A 7,451-nucleotide genomic window follows, 5' to 3' on the forward strand; every position below is an offset into this window, starting at 1 on the left:
CGTGGTCGAAATTATCGACGAGGCGACGATTTCCTCGGCAATGATCCGAATTACGACGCCCCAGGGCAAATTTCGGCAGGATTTCGGTCAAATACAGGAGGAAGCAACAAAGATGATTATCAGAGAAGCAATGAGCAGCGAGGCGATAATAGGGACGACTCCCGTAACAGGCAAAATAGTGGGCCAAGGTTTCCACGACCTTTTATGTCTCCCGAAGAAATGCTGAACGGACCGTGCCGTATGCACTTCTTCCTCGACAAAGAATGGGAAAAGACAATCGGACACCCGCGTAAAGATTGTCGAAATTTTCAAGCAATGTTCAGATGTGCGTAAAACGCTCACGCACGAGCAAAGCACGAGAAACCCTCGGGAGCCTAGGAGCGAAGTTCATCTACCGCCACCTCCCGCGATTACGAAGGCAATCAACACCGACTCGTAATAGCGGCAGCACCTGCACCACCACCCTATGTTGATCCTAACTCCAACGGAGCAAGCATCGATGATTCGGAAGGGAAGGCCATCTAATAGAGCTCAAAAAGTAATCTCACGACAGTGTTTATGGCAGAGAAAATGCCTCCACCAACAAGCTTGAGTACCTCAATTGGTCGTGGCAAGACATCGGCTTCACCATAGCGGACCACCCGCAGCAAGTTCCTCGACCGTGGCGGCCAGCACTCATTTTGCCGCCAGCTATCGCAGGATTTGACGTTTCTCGAGTATTCATAGATGGTGGCAAGCAGCTTAAACCTCATGTATGCAGCATACATTGAGGAAGATGAACATATCCTTAGCAAACCCGAAGCCAACGGACACAAGGTTCCACGGCATCACACCGGAGAAACCAAGTTACCCATTGGGGAAGATCAACCTCGACGTTCAGCTTTGGAACCCGAGAAAATTATAGAATCGAGAAACCGGAGTTTGAAGTCGTGGATTTCCCATCGCAAGCACCACGCTTTGTTGGGACGACCAAGCATACGCTAGATTTATGGCAGTACCACACTATACATACCTGTTATGGAGATTGCCCGGACCCAAGGGACCAATCACGGTCAAAGGGAGTTTTGCCTTAGCCGATAAGTGCGACAAGGATTTCCATCGGCTATCGAAACCTTCGGGATGCAAGCTGAATACTTGGCGTCGAAGAGCATGACCGATTACGACGTATTGCCGTACGTCGGAAGGCCAAATAAAGAATCAACTTTCAACACGAGAAAAATTCTAAGGAGGTGCGGATTCACCCGACAGTATCCAAAAAAGACGACATCCATTGCAAACAACATGGATATCGCATAGGAAAGCGCGCTCGTCGAGTTCCTCCGTGAGAACCGGAAAATCTTCGCATGGTGTCCAGCTGACATGCCAGGAGTACCCGTGGAACTTGCCGAGCACCACCTAAATTTGGATCCAACAAATGAAACCAATCAAACAACCTTGCGGCGTTTTTCGGAACCAAACCGCAAAGCCATGCTATCGAAATAAATCGACTAGAGGAAGCTGGTTTTATCGTAGAGATATCTACGAAGCCACATGGGTAGCTAACCCAGTTGATGGTGCCGAAGAAAAACACGACAGTCCTTCGCATGTGCGTCGACTTCACGTGTCTCAACAAACATTGCCCTAAGGATCACTTTCCCTCCCAAGGATCGATCAAATTATCGACTCCACTGCAGGTTGTGAACGCTCTTTCCTTTCTGGATGCATACTCGGTTATAACCAGATCAGATTAAAAGAAGATGATGAAGCCAAAACAGCGTTTATTACACCTTACGGCGTGTTTTGCTACAAGACAATGCCCTTCGGTCTAAAAAATGCGGGAGCAACATATCGCAGGATGATGCGTAGTGTTTAGCAACACAGATTGGGAAAAACGTGCAAGTATACATCGATGATGTCGTCATAACATCAAAAAAGGGGACAACACCGATCGAGGATCTCAAAGAAACTTTTGACAACCTCGACAAATTCTCGCCTCAAGCCGAACCCGACGAAGTGTTCTTTTGGCGTCCCAAACAGGAGAACTTCCGGGGTTTCTAGTTTCAGCAAGAGGGATTGAAGCAAATCCCGACAAAATACAAGCCATAGTAACAATGAGGAAGCCAACGAAGTTGAAGGAAATACAACAACCTAACCGGGCGAGTCGCAGACTTTGAGCAGCATTCGTCGCCAGGTTAGGGGAAAAAGCGTTACCATTTTATGCGCCGATAAAACAAGGAGATAAATTCCAGTGGAACGAAGAAGCCGATAGAGCTTTCGAGGATCCGAAGCGAAAAATCTCGACACCACCAATCCCGGTAGCTCCAAAGGAAAAGGAACCTCTCCCGCCGTATATTGCAGCTACACCCCAAGTGGTTAGCACGGTGTTAGTTGTCGAAAGAGAAGAAGAAGGGAAAATCCATGGAGTACAACGACCAGTATACTTCGTGAGCGAAGTCTTGTCGCCCTCAAAACAAAGGTACCCTCAGTACCAAAAGCTAGCATATGGAGTGTTCACGGCAGCACGGAAATTGCGCCACTATTTTTCGGCACACCCGATCATAGTGGTCAATGAAGCTCCTTTATCAAATATACTCGAACAACCCGTAAGCTACGGGTCGTGTCTCCCTTTGGGGAATAGAACTTTCCCTCGGGACATCACGTATGAAAAAGAAAAGCAATAAAGTCGCAAATACTACCGGACTTCATCACAGAGTGGATGGAGTTGCAAAATACAGGACCCCCGTATTTATCGAGAACCCGGACTATGAACTTCGATGGGTCCAAGAGGCTAGAAGGGGCCGGCGCAGGAGTAGTACTCATATCACCCGAAGGCGACAAGTTGAAGTACATCCTTCGTATGACGTTCCCTAACGCATCTAACAATGAAGCGGAATATGAGGCTCTCATACACGGGATGAAGATGGCGAAAGCACTGCGGAGCAACTCGACTAAAAATCTTTGGCGACTCACAGCTTGGTAGCTCAGCAAGTTATGAACCAATGTGACGCAATCAATGATAGCATGATGGCATACAAGGAGGTGTACAATGAGCTTGAGAAATTGTTCGATGGATGCGAAGTAAATCATATTAGCAGATTGAGCAACGACGAAGCCGACGTTCTTGCAAACATCGGGTCGCAGGTGCCTTGCGGTCCCACCAGGTGTATTTTGGGAGGAGATAACAGAGAGATCCACCGAGACGACAAAATCAAAAAAGAAGGAGAAGAAACCTCTGGGGCTATCAAGGAGAAGCAAGAGGAAGAAGAAGAAGAGCAAGACCTCGGTCCTAGTAATACGTATACCATGGATGCAGCCATACATATCATATATCCTCGTGAAAGAAATACCGGATGATCCAGCTTGAGGCAAGGCGAGTAATTCGACGCTCCAAAGCTTTCACGGTGGTTAAGGGAGAATTATATAAGCGAAGTATTTCGAGGCGTCTTGCAAAGGTGCGTTACACCCGAAGAAGGAAGAATAATTCTAAAGGACGCACATGAAGGAATATGTGGCCACCACGCAAGTAGTCGAGCTATCGCAGCCAAGGTTTTTCGGGCAGGATTCTACCGGTTGACAAGCAATAGAGGACGCTAAGGACATAGTACGAACTTGCGACGCGTGTCAAAGGTTTGCCGCAAAACCTCACTCTCCAGCAGCAGAGCTAGCACCAATACCTTTGTCATGGCCCTTTGCACAATGGGGACTCGACATGGTAGGCAAGTTACACAAATCGTCGCCAGGAGGAAAGGAATACATGCTAGTAGCCGTCGACAAATTCACAAAGTGGATAGAAGCGAAGCCGATAAATTCACCGGACGGAGCATCCGCAGTAAAATTCATAAAAGACCTCGTCTTCGGATTTGGAGTGCCCCACAAGCATCGTCACGGTACAACGGCAAGCAACTTCACGTCCAATGAATTCAAAGACTATTGCGAAGAGGTGGGTATCAAGCTGAACTTTGCATCAGCTTGCACATCCTCAAACCAATGGGCAAGTCGAGAAAGCCAATGGCATCATCTCGCAATGGCATCAAGAAGCGCTTGTTAGGACCACTAGAAAAAGCTCGACATACCCGGCCTCGAAGAACTACCAAGTGTGTTGTGGAGCATCCGAACAACTCCAAATACAACTGACACAGAAACTCCATTTTTCTCGGTACATGGAGCCGAAGCAGTATTGCCAATCGAGATAGAGCACAACTCTCCACGCGTCGCGGAGTATGATGAAGAAAAGTCGAGAAAAGCGCTAGAAGATGATGTGGACGCACTTGATGAAGCTCGAGATGAAGTATTGTCTCGAGTAACCAAATATCAACAGGACTTGAAGAATTACCACGGCCGACGTTTGCGGCCAAGATCTTTTCAGGTGGGCGACCTAGTTCTTCGGCTCACGCAAAAAAGTCATGAAAAACTCGAGTCACCATGGCTCGGCCCTTACATCGTCACAGAAGTAATCGGAGGAGGAGCATACAGGATAAAGGACAAGAAGACAGGGGTGGAGGAGCCAAACCCCTGGAACGTGGCGCAACTCGGAGCGTTTCTACGCCTAGAGTCGAAATATAGTCCTTGTAAAACTTCAATGTACTGAAACGCCCGCGAGTTTTCAGACGCACTCTTTTCCTTTTTCGGGGCACCGAGTGGGGCCGGAGAAGGTTTTTAATGAGGCGGGCTCGCGGTGCTGCAATATAACAAAGATAGTGGCTACATCACCTTTTTTCTTTATCAACGTGACCAAAGTCATCGCTCCGACGAATTTCAATATAGTTCATCGATGAAAGAAGGAAAAACCTTGCCTTGGTATTCAAATACCTCGTGAGTCAATAAAAATACAAAATAGTACTCAGTAAAAGCTCGGGGGCTCATATTTGCCTTCAAAATATAAATGCCTTGGTCCACAACCTCGCAAATATACAAATATAAAAAGTCACCGAAACACTCTGGGGCTAGACAAACATAGAAATATAATGGTTGCTTTACAATATAGTTATGGACTACAAAGAAGAAATTTCTACAAGAAGAAAATAACTAGTCTTGATTCAAGTATGTCATCAAGAGTAACTCTGTTCTCTTCAGAGAGCAGCACCAAGAAAATCGGCATAATGGCCATCGGCAAAAAGTCGGCATCCATCCGAAGAAGGTCCTCAATCATTTCTTCGGCTATAGGTGTAACCTTCGTGTTAATCCTATCAACACCAACTCTCCGACGTTTTACCTTTTTATGAACCCTCTCGACAACTTGGGCAAGGTCAAGCTTCGAGTGGCGGATCCGGAGCATGATAAGGGCAAATCGGCACCAGCTACCAGTTGTGCTTTGACAAAATCATGGATACTACGAGCATCCTTGAACCTTTCCATCAATTCAGGAAGAGTTTTTGGTGGGACATTCCGAGGAAACATGGAGTTGTAAACCATGGATAAGGTTTTGGTACGTAGTGAAGGAAATCACGAGTTTGAGAGGTACGATCCCGAAATCGGTAATTTGGCGGGTCCTCTCCGGAGTGGCCCAAAACAAAGAACCATGGTCCAAGGAAAGATTGACAAGGAGGTTTGTCCTAGTGTTTACCCTCTCCTCCTCGGCAGCAGCATCAATAAAGGCACCTATCAACACAACGAAGGGACAACCGTTAGAAGACAATAGCATGAAGATGAAAGATATCACAAGACGAGACAAACATACCCGACATATCCGCACCGGCTTCATTCATTAACTCGAGCATGAAATTTTCTCGAGTGACCGCTTTTCAGCCTCGAAACAAGCAATCTCCTTAGCAGCCACAGCCTCGCGGGCTTGTTGAAGGGCAACTTTTTCGGCTTCGGATGATTTACGAGACTGCTCCATCATCACAAGTGTTTGCTTTTTCGCATACTGAAGTTGTTGTCGAAGATCATTCAATTCTTGCGACAAGGTATCATCGACAGGTGCAGTATCAGTAACAGTTCTCTCCGCGCGGGAAGAAGGCGAAGCATTGGAAGGAGTAGGAATTGGAGTATAGTTATCAAATATCAACTGAAATTTAAACAGAACAACATCAAAAAACAGGCAAAGATAGAGTTCTTCATTAATCTCTTGGGAATAATTACAAGGGCACTACAAGTGGAACTAAGGAAATACGTGTCGCCAAAAGACTACTTTGGCGACAAGAGCAAAAGAAGCAAAAGAAAAACAGAGGCATGCAACTAGACCTCCGGCCTTGACGAACTAGGAGTCGACGTCGGCTTGATCCCGAGATACGCCAAGATTTTCTTCGTATTGGGCTTGGCCGCCTTCATCGTTGACTTCCACCGCGACCGTTCTATCTCGATCGGTGTCACCAACCTTCGTCCGGCCGAGAGTCCGCCGACTATCAAGCAACCGTAGCAACAGTATTTTCAACGGCCACCTTCATATTCTCATGGCGTATCTTCAGCCCAAGATCTTCTGATGTATTGAAAAGCTTGGCAAGGTCAAGGAAAGTCGAAGGTTCCTCTTTCTTCGGGAAGAAGTAGGGGAACAACGCCGACAAAGCCCCACTGGCATTGGCCACGCCTTCACGAATTTCGCGTCCATGGGACTCTAGAAGAGAAAGTGCGTCAAGAAGAGGGTCATTGACGGGCTTTTCCAGGTCAAAATCTTGGTTGGTTTGGGCTGCCACACAAGAAAGAACATTAGTCAAAAACCAAGAAACAAGAAATACAAACAAAATAGAAGGGACAAGTGATATTACTCAGTGTACGTCGACTTTGCGAATTCAAACGCTTGATGATCCCTTGTTCTCGTGCAACCTGTGCAGATTTTTGCTCGTGCAAGGCAGATTCAGCATCTTTGAGCCTTTGCTGCAATTCTTCGACACTAGCAGCCTTTGCTTTGGCATCATCAGCTTCAGCTCTGGCTTCGCTAGAAGCAAGCTCAGCTTTCTTGCGAGCCGTTTCACTTTTCTCAAGGTTCCGAGAAAGTGACTCGGCACGTTCGTTAGCTTCTCGCAAGTTTTTCCGTCGAGATGCGGAAAAGAAAAAGAAGAAAGATCAGAAATAGCGACAAGCGCTTGGCGTAAAACACCAAGGAAAAACAACAAGTGGAAAAGTCGTACCTTCGGCTCTGTCGGCATACTCGCGGTACCCAATAAATTGGGACCCGATGCGGATAAGATCCTTGATCATAGGCCGTCAACGAAGAAGAAAAGAAGGGGAAAAACTTCGGCATTACAAAAAGTAAGGCTCCATAAAAGCAAAAAAGAGGAAAGATGGATCTCGATAAACTTACATCATCCAAGAGCTGCGACGAATAGTTGCTCGGTTGAGGAGGAGGCTCAACGATCATTTCAACCCTTGCCCTTTTTGGCGAAGGGACAAGGGGGCTCGATGGTGGAGTAGTAGTGACGACGTTTTGTTGGGGAGGCGATGTTTCATCTCCTTCAACTAACGTGTCTGAAACAAGCACGATGACGTGACGTGCTGGTCCGAGGAGCTACGTCGATGAATCGGTACTTCTTCCT

This window comes from Lolium rigidum, chromosome 1 (genome assembly GCF_022539505.1).
Source record: "Lolium rigidum isolate FL_2022 chromosome 1, APGP_CSIRO_Lrig_0.1, whole genome shotgun sequence".
Taxonomy (NCBI): domain Eukaryota; kingdom Viridiplantae; phylum Streptophyta; class Magnoliopsida; order Poales; family Poaceae; genus Lolium; species Lolium rigidum.